General features: G+C 43.2%; 1 protein-coding gene across 2 annotated transcripts in view; it reads right to left on the reverse strand.

Moving 5' to 3' along the window:
- Positions 1-10,449, reverse strand: part of TCF7L1 (transcription factor 7 like 1) — a 288,821-nt gene that overhangs the window by 193,948 nt on the left and 84,424 nt on the right. The window lies entirely within an intron of this gene.

Here is a 10,449-nt window from a genome sequence, read left to right on the forward strand (position 1 = left end):
TTTTAATTCCTGAAGAATCAATTCCTCCTTTTTCTCAAGTTTATTACCTACCAATTAAGGAATTACAAGAACAAAAAAAAAATAAAAAATCAAGATTTAGTACTTACAAATATTTCAACTATTTTGGAAACCTCCGATACAGAGGCAGCTAAATCTTCAACAGTTTTTGCTTTTGAAACCAGGAATTACTCTCATTGGTGGAACTTTTTATTTGAGATACCCATGCAAATGCATAGTGAGATATCAATCTTTGAAATATGTTTTCTTTGAAACTTCTCACCTAACTGCTTTTCTATCTACGAAGTGCCTTTAATGAGTATGAAGTTTAGAGTAGAGAATGAAATGGGGACCAATTTCTCCCCATCCCCACGGGAAATCATTTTCCCATCCCGTCCCCAATCCTGCAAGCTCCATCCTCGTCTGCACAAGCTTGAAACACTTTAAAATCATAATTGTTCAAGGCTTGTATGGTTAAGGAAGATTTTACAGGAATGGGGCAGGGACAGATAAAAAAAAAACAACCTCACGGGGATGGGAAAATTGAGTTCCTGCGGGGACAGAGAAAAATTTGTCCCCATGTCATTATCTAGTTTAGAGCTCTTACAATGGATAGATACTCTGTATCCAGGCGCTAGATGAAAAATTATGTTTTAATATAGATGATTTTATCATTAAATATATTTTATTGAGCAAATACAATCAAAATCAAGAACAAAGAACAACAAAGTAGCTCAAAATTGTATACAAAGACCATCAAACTCACCCTACCAACCCAACCCATCCTCCCACCCTCCCCCTCTCACTGATGCTGAACAAAGTGAGGTAAATAAAAGAATAATACCCTAGCAGTTCAAAAGGCGGCTACGAGCCACCGGAGATAATGTAGATCAAAAAGGCTCCCAAATTCGTTGGAAGGCCCGTCCAGGCAAGGAAGAAATGTCTTGAACACCTCTCCGCTCCCAAGAAAGCAACGTAATCATGTGACTACGCCAAAGAGAATAGTCAGGAGCCTCCGCTTCCATCCACTTAAGCAAGATGCACTTGATAGCAATCGCAGCCATCCAGTGAAGAAATGCAGAGGCCCCAGGTCTACGAGGATGAAAATGTAAAGAGGCTCCAAATAACACCAAGGCTGATCTCTGAACTGTAATGTTCCAGATGCCATCCACAAAAAGAAAAACAGCATCTCAAAAAGGTCTGTATGGATGAACAGGACCAAAACATGTGGCCAAGACCAGCATCCGGAGCACCACAACACCGGCAGTCTGCAGTCAAACAGAGCCCCGCCAAAAAAGCTCTCCGAGGAGAAATATATAGGTGGAGAGTCAATTTGAAGTGTTATTCCCAAAAAATAGCATATTTACTATATAAAGGCAATTTTTTAATAGCATTTAAAATTACTTCATCAGAAAATTCCATATTCAAATCTCTCACCCAAGCATCCCGTAATTTCAGACAATCAAGCATAGGGGATTCGTCTTTCAGATGTCTATGTACTCTACTCTGTGTAATTTTGGATCCAAATGGTGGACTTGAAAAGTTTAGTCTGATATATTTTCTTACCTTTTTTCCTATTTTAATTTGAATCTAGACTATATCATTCTATTCTGCAGAAGTGTTTTGGTTGATATACTTATAAAATATGATAAATTAAAATAAAAATAAAAACTTGTACTGTAACTATGGCAAATTGTAACCTGTTAACTGTATATTGTGTATGTTGACCTGTAACCTGTCCTGGGCTCTTTGGAGAGGATGGGATAGAAAACTAAATAAATAGCAGAGTTACTTTACGGCATTAGGTTGAACTAGAATTGCAAAATGTCTTGTAGGATGACACACAAACTTCCACAAGAGGTACACTTCCCCCCTCCCCATTCGCGGTTCCTGCACTCGCGGTTTCATATAATCGCGATTTTTTTCTGGGGAGGGGGAAAATAAAAAAAACAAACAGTCTCAATGTAAAAAAAATCCATCTTTTTTTCCTCTCTGCCGCCTTCCCAGCCTTACCTGGTGGTCTAGAGGGCTTTCGGAGCAGGAGCGATCTTCCTACGCTCCTGCCCCGTGCAGATCGCCATGAGGAAATGGCTGCTGGGAGTTCCCGTAGTCTCTCCCAGCCATTTCTTGATGGCGATCTGCACGGTGCAGGAGCATAGAAAGATCGCTCCTGCCCTGAAAGCCCTCTAGACCACAGTTCTTCAACCGCCGGTCCGCGGACCGGTGTCGGTCCGCAAAAAAATCTTGCCGGTCCGCGAAGGATTCGGTCCCCGCCGCAACGAAAGGCCGGCGTCAGCTGACTTGCAACTTCCTGTTGCAGTCGCGGTGCCGGGACTCCTGCCTTCCACCGCGTTTGCCTCCTGCCTTGTCTCCGCACCTCCAGACCAGCAGCGGCAGCTCTGTATATTTTTAACTTCGGCACAGAGCCGCCCCTAATCAATAGTTTAGCGCGGTTTCATGAGGCAGCTTCGGGGCCTTTGCTAAGCCGGCCCGCTTCGATGATGCGATGTGGGCCGGCCTAGCAAAGGCCCCGAAGCTGCCTCATGAAACCGCGCTAAACTATTGATTAGGGACAGCTCTGTGCCGAAGTTAAAAATATACAGAGCTGCCGCTGCTGGTCTGGATTCTTGGCACACTGAAGGAGGGCAAAGAGCAGCTGTCCTGAAGGTTTCCCTTCCTCTCGCCTTTGCAGGTCCCTTTTTTCCACCTTTTTTTTTTCTTCTTCAAACGGCAACGGGCCCCAGCATCGACATCAATCAAGTAAGTTCCACTGTTCCTTGCAAGCGGTTCTGCTCGGCCAAAGCTTCCCCTCTGACATGAGCCACCTCAGGGGAAAGAAAGTGACCTGCAAAGGTGAGGGGAAGGGGGCAGATAATGGAAGTTGGAGGGGGGGGAGAGAGAAGGAGCAGATGATGGAATGGAGGAGATGAGAGAGAGAAGGGGACAGATGATGGAAGTGAGAAGAAGGGAGAGAGAGCAGAAGGCAGATGGATGTCAGTTGAGAGGGAAGAGCAGATGCTGAATGGAAGTGGGGAAAGAACACATACTGGATGGAAGGAGATAAATAAAGGGGGAAGAAAATAGTAAGATAATGGAGGGGTGAGGGAAAGGGGTGACAAGCTGTGGGTAGACACAGTGAAAAGAGGGAAACGACTAAATAGTAAGAAAGAATTTAATTTAGATGGAGGCAGAAAATAGAGAAGGAAGACCAGAGAAGAAAAGGGAAGAGAGAGCAGAGAACAATATCAGATCTGAGTGGAGGAAATGAGAAGAGAGATGCTAAAAACACAGGGGGGAGGGAAGGACAGAGATGCCAGACCATGAGGGGAACAGAAGGAAGATGATGGATGCCAGACCAAATTGGGGGGGGGGGGGCAGGAGGATAGATGGAAGGGGCAGATGCTGGACTGAAGAGACAGAGAAGGTTATCATGCCGCTGTACCGGGCCTTGGTACGCCCTCATCTGGAGTACTGTGTCCAGCACTGGTCACCGTACATGAAAAAGGACACGGTACTACTCGAAAGGGTCCAGAGAAGAGCGACTAAGATGGTTAAGGGGTTGGAGGAGCTGCCGTACAGCGAAAGATTAGAGAAATTGGGCCTCTTCTCCCTCGAACAGAGGAGATTAAGACGGGACATGATCGAAACATTCAAGATACTGAAGGGAATAGACTTAGTAGATAAAAACACTATTCACCCTCTCCAAGGTAGGGAGAACGAGAGGGCACTCTCTAAAGTTGAAAGGGGGTAGATTCTGTACAAACGTAAGGAAGTTCTTCTTCACCCAGAGAGTGGTAGAAAGCTGGAACGCTCTTCCAGAGGCTGTTATAGGGGAATAACACCCTCCAAGGATTCAAGACAAAGTTAGATAAGTTCCTGCTGAACAAGAACATGCGCTGGTAGGGCTAGTCTCAGTTAGGGTGCTGGTCTTAGACCAGAGGGCCGCCGCGTGAGCAGACTGCTGGGCATGATGGACCACTGGTCTGACCCAGCAGTGGCAATTCTTATGTTCTTATGTTCTTAGGGCAGACGCTGGATGGAAGAGAGTGAAAAGGCAATGAAAGCAGAAACTAGAGACGACAAAAGGTAGAAAAAATAATTTTATTTCTATCTTGTGATTCAAATATATCAGATTTGAAGTATGTATCTTGCTAGACATAACTGGGGAGTGCAAAGCCCAGGCACTACTACTTCTTTAGCTTCCAGCTGGCTTAGGGCTCTCTCTGACCAGGGGGCAGTTGCCCTAGTTCTACTCCCTAAAACCATTCCTGTCATGTGTGACTGTGGTATTCTATTACATGATATTTGTGTAGCATTCTGTAATAATTTAGCTTATTCAGTTTTCTTGATAGTAGAGGGGATATAGGTGAAGGGAAGGGGAGGGGAGACAGGGTTTTTGTTGATCTTTGCCCTGTATTATTTGTATTTATAAAATGACAATTGTATAGAATATTGTTTCTTTTTATACTTTAATAAAATATGTTCAATATAAAATCATAACTATTTGAGGCTTGTGCAGATGGGATCAGATGGTTTGTGGGACTGAGCTCGCGGGGATGGGGCGGCGATGGTTTTTAAAAAAATTTCAGTCTTAGTAGTTTGCCGGTCCACGAAATAATTATTTTATTTCCGCCGGTCCACAGGTGTAAAAAGGTTGAAGAACACTGCTCTAGACCACCAGGTAAGGCCGGGAAAGCGGCAGGGAGGTGGGGGTGGGTCAGAGCCGGATAATCGCGGTTTTTCGGCATTCGCGTTCCGGCTCTGCCCGTATCCCCTGCGAATGACAAGGGAGAAGTGTAGTATTAACTGTATATCTGTATAAGCACTTTAATGCTCAGGCATTCTAGGGATTTTCAGACATTCACCTCTGTAATATAGCTTATGGTGGCAGAGATCCTCATTATTCCCAGCCTGGCATTTTATCATTTTGATGGTTTTTTTTTCCTTTTTTTTTCTTTTATATCTTTTATCCAACTTATTATTTTCTCACTAAATAAATAAATATTTCATAATAAATATATTTTCAATATGTTGCAGCAACATTAATTAATATGAAGCAAAACTTAGCTTTTGGTTTGTAGTTCTTATCCCCTTGTCGACAAACCAAAAGCTAAGTTTTGCTTCATATTAATTAATGTTGCTGAAACATATTGAAAATATATTTATTATGAAATATTTATTTATTTAGTGAGAAAATAATAAGTTGGATAAAAGATATAAAAGAAAGAAAAAAGGAAAAAAAAACCATCAAAACGATAAAATGCCAGGCTGGGAATAATGAGGATCTCTGCCACCATAAGTTATATTACTGAGGTGGATGTCTGAAAATCCCTAGAATGCCTGAGCATTGAGCATTAAAGTGCTTATACAGATATACAGTTAATACTACCTCTTGTGGAAGTTTGTGTGTTCTGGTCTGGTGAAGAAAAAAAGAAAGAAAAAAGTGTAACATCAGTTTGTAGGATGACAGCCATTCCCCAAACTTGTATGCAATGCTAACTGCACATAGCCACAAAGTCCACAAATGTGAGCGGTAGCCCACACAAAAGTGGATATGGGGTTATTAATAAAATTTTGTGAATACCTGAAGGTGTGAAAGTTAAACACATGAATATTGGGGATAGACTGTACATGAATTTTGTTTGTTGCAAAAGAATTATCACTTTCCTATTGCCTTTTAACTTCACTATATTTCAGTGAGAGCAGGTTTTCAAAGTCTTCCTCTGAAGATATTACATTACACTGGTGTCTTCTATCCTGCCAATACCTTTCAGTTCTAGGCAGTTTACAAAAAGAGTTGGCCTGGGCATTTCCAGGGAGAATACATGGTTAATAGATTTAGTATGCGTTGGGGTCTGTGGAGGGTTGATCAGGTTTAGTTAGATCATTTGACAAATTTCTTGAATAGAAAGGTTTTAAGTTCTTTCCTGAATGTTTTGTAGTCATGAACTCAGTCATGAACAATGAAAATTAACTTGTGTATGGAGCTCACAGTCCAAAAGACAACAAGTTTTAAGGTCTACATGAGTAGACAAGCAAAGGAAAAGTTGCACTGTATGCATAAATACAGCCCTAGCAGAAAACCTGGGATTGCTTACACAGATGGCTTGTGTCACACTCATTCAAAGACTCTTTCACACTGAGCCCTTCTCATTCCTTAAAGCAGTGTATCGCACACTAGTATGCCCCACGAGATGTCAGGTGTGCCACGAGACGCCGGGGAGGAAGAGAGGCGCCAGCACCGACTGACTGCCTACAGGACGTGCCTCTCGCTGCGAGAAGCACATCCTGTAGGCAGTCAGCTACCGCCTCTCCTCTTCTCTGGTGTCTCTTCTCCTCTATGTACCTCTTCTTTTTCAGCCCCCCCCCCCCACCCACCCACACACACACTGGTGGCTCAGGGCCCCACCTGGAGGGCTTTTGTGCATGCGTGGTACGTCATCGCGGCAACGTCCGTGCACTTCCAGGTGCCCTTGAACCGCAGCTGCCAGTTTGGTGTGCTGAGGCTCGTAAAGTTTGCAAGATGCTGCCTTAAAGCCTGATCACTGCTTTCAAGAGAAGCAAGCCTGAGAGTAGAAAAGCCAAGTGACCCTACCAGTAGAAGAAATCCAAGAGCATATTCCTACACACTATGTAGCTCTAATTCATCCTTTTTCTCCACTTCTACAAGTAAATGCGCTATGAAACCCTTACTTATACTTTTAGCCACTGAGCATAGAGCAATTTTTAGCTAGAGAAGTTATCCATATTGTTTCCTATTTCATCCTTTGCAGAGGCTTCAAAAATAAGCAAAGTATTTTATGCTGCTTTAGCACCCTGCACCCCCATTCCACTACACTTAAAACCTGTTTAGATTTATACCCTCTAGACACAGCACCTAAAAAAATCTCACTCAATGGATGATCCACCCTTGGCACCCCTGTGTTTCTGATTCGAAGCTGTAATATTGCTGCTCTGGAATGCAGACCGCTACGAGTGAGAGAACTGAAACACAGCCAACATTAGTACAAGAGGAGAAAGGAGAGATTGTCTGAGCTTCGAACAACTCAAAAACAGTTTAAGCTCTCTCACTAGGCTTCCAAATACTAATCTGACCACAAAAACCTGGCCTCTGGTGTTTCTCTTATGGGTATCAGATTCCTCCGGCCTGAGCAAACTGCATTTAAACAATATGGAGGAATGTATACAGGGCCTAAAAACGCTGGCAAGCAGGGACCAAAACAAAAAGCCCACTGTGTCCTAGCAACAGGCCTGCTGTGCCCCCACCCTCTAACCCAGGCCACACTTGTTGGTTCTGCCAAGAGTTTGTGAACCTATCAGTACCCTCTCTTTCCTGCAAACAATTAGAGATGGAGAAGCCAATTACAGCTGGGATTTACAGCCAAAGAAACAATTTATAAATCTCCACAATGTCCCCCCTCTAGCTCAAACCCTTCCATTCCCCTCCCCCCACCAGCCAACTAATCTGCTCCAGATGTTTAACCGTTCAAATGCATGTGCAAAGCATTGTCTACTCAGGCTCTATTCACTTTAGTGCCTCAGGACCTTCTATGGGCTGCAGCATTGATTCTCAACATTGTTCAACTAGCAAGAAGTAAATAAAGACCATTAGCAATGCAGTGCTATTGGGTGCTTCTGTATCCGATGATCTGGGAGGGGAGAATTATTACATCTCCCTCCATTTCAATTATTATTATTCCTTTGCATACAGTTAATTACAGTGCTGCTTGACTGGTCCAGCCACGAGAAAAACTGTCCTTGGACGGGTGGTATGATGAAAGATGCACTAGAATCCTGCTTCCAGGAAAGATGCTACTGCATATGTTAAGTCATTCATCCCCACGAGAGCTTTGTGCAACGGAATGGGGTTAAAAGGCCACTTAACTCAGGGAAGACTGAAGCCAGGTCTGAAGATTTTGTAATTCTACTTCTACTTCATTCCAAATCACATTGAGGGATACGAGTAAACAAGGTTTCTCAACAGGGAACACCTGGCTTGGCCTCCGCGGGTGCGGGTCGCCGGACTGGATGGACCTAGGGTCTGATCCGGCGAAGCCATTTCTTATGTTCTTATGTTCATTGCTTAAACATCTTGATTTCTTTGCAAAGCTTTGCTGCATTCTTTACATAGATTCCTGGGACAAAATTTTTTTAAATCTTTTTTGCAGTGCTGTGAACTCTGACTGTCTTTCTCCTGTCCAATCCCAACTCAGACTCCTACTAAGTTTGATTAATTATAGAAACATGGCATATGTATAAATATTAGGACTAACAGACCACAAAATAGATTTGAAGTTTGAACAAAGAACCTGAACAAAAAAATGCTTGTCAAATGGAAATATGTAATACACCGTTACACACTTAGGGCTCCTTTCACAATGCTGCGGTAAAGGTTTCTACCGTGGGCTGGTGCAGTAAATGCTCCGAACACTCGTAGGAATTCTATGCCAGACCGCAGTAAACACCTCGAAAGCGGTTTAGTAAAGCCAGCATTAATATTTATAATAAATCTTTGAAGAATTTAAGTTTCTGTTCTGAATCCAAGACAAAAAAATATAAAAGTATAAAATGATAAATTTACCATATATTATATTAAGTTTTCTATTTTGAAATCAGTCGGTACTTTTTTTTTTTTTTTGAAGGGGGGGGGGGTGTCAAGGCCTGAGTTCACCAAAACTGCAATAGCAAGGTCCAAGCTCCAGCCCTGCAGTTTAAAAGCCCAGAGATTTACCTTTAAAGGTTTAGGTGTTTAACAGCTGTCAAGTGCCTGAAGGCATGACAGCAACTGTGTTCTCCTGGAAGTAGACCAGACAGCTTCCCAGGATAGATATACAAGTCAACACAAGCAACACCTCAGGAGCTAGCCTCACATACATCCTTAAATCATCAGGTTACCCACCAGCCCGAGAGCTCAGTTTTAGCCACTACTCCCATATCACCAGCAAATAAAACAATCGCCCCAGGCCCTCCTCCCATAGGGCTGCCAAAAGCAATACTGTGCACTCAAAATTCCAGAGGACTTCCAGCTTCCCTTGTGGAGTAAATATTAATCCAAGGTCCTCACAAAAGCAGTGCATTTCTTGAAGGGAGCAGTTTGATATTCTAATATATAAATACGTCCCAACTTGTTGATTTCTATGTAGCTTCCACATTATTTGAAATTAAGAACTGCACCAAGGGAAGGGGATATGTCAACTAGGGGGAGGTGGTAGGGAAGGAGAAGTGATGGACATGATGAACTTAGGAGAAGAGGAGATGCTGTACACAGGGGCAAAGGACCGACAGCTCACTTAAGGTATCACATGCTTTTGGGCCAGTGCTGAACACAATGGCACCTAGAAATCTGCCCTGGTCCACAGAATTAACAGTTGCGTCTCAAACACAGCAAGAAACACTGCAGATGATGCAGAACCACCGTTTCCTTTGGTCTGACAACTTGCAGGCTTAATGAGCTGCATAGTGTCCAGTTGCTGTACTGGTCCTCAGAGTTGTGACCAAAATCTAGCATAGGAGTTCTGGCACATTCATCAAGGTTGGCCTATCACTTCTGTCTTTCAGCCCAGAAGCAACTTCTACTTCACAGCCTAGATGTCCATTTTTTAAAACATGTCTAAAGGAAAAAAAACAACAACCCAACAGGCAAGGTGTTACAACTGACCCATGAAAAAAAAAAAAAAAGAGAGTCCCATAACATTAGGATCAAGCCAAATTCCTACACAGAAAGGTCTTTCAGTCATCACACCAAACCTCCCTCTGAGGTGTATTGGAATCTGCTACTCCCATTCTTACCATTGTAGATAGTGCAGCAATCATGTGGGCCAGTACAAGAGGTCAATGCAGAAAGACAGCCACAGCCACTGACTGCACAGCTTCCACCACAAACTTTCTGAAAGAAAATGCTCACAAGATACAGTAGTCAATGAATATACAAATTACTGCCAAATCTGCAGCTCACTGCAGACTATCTCCCTTCCAATCCAATTTAAAATAATTGTTCATAACACTTACAGGTAGCCTAGTGGCCAACCCCCCCCCCAACACACACACCTTAAACCAAATGTCCCAACAACACCTATCACATCCCAACTCAGCATGACCTCTTCCCCCTCCAATATACATATCCCATATATACTTTTTTCTTTCTTTTTTATGTCTCTGGTGTCTTGCAGCACCCTCCCTCCACCTCCACTCCTGCCTCTTTCAAGGCATTGGGGGGGGGGGGGAGGTCTGGGAACCACCAGACCCCAGGAAACTTTTTCTCTTTTGGTAGTTGGCTCAGAGGAGAGCTCCCACATTATCGAGGTTCTGGGGGGGTTAAGTTGGAAGGGGGAAGGAGGTATCACTTTACTCAATCTTCCATCCCTTATCTAGTGCTCCTATTTTACAGGCTACAATGTTTAACACAATCTGAGGATAGTCTCAGATTATTTCCATACAAAAATTGCTACTCTA

The sequence above is a fragment of the Geotrypetes seraphini genome, chromosome 6 (genome assembly GCF_902459505.1).
Source record: "Geotrypetes seraphini chromosome 6, aGeoSer1.1, whole genome shotgun sequence".
Lineage (NCBI taxonomy): Eukaryota > Metazoa > Chordata > Amphibia > Gymnophiona > Dermophiidae > Geotrypetes > Geotrypetes seraphini.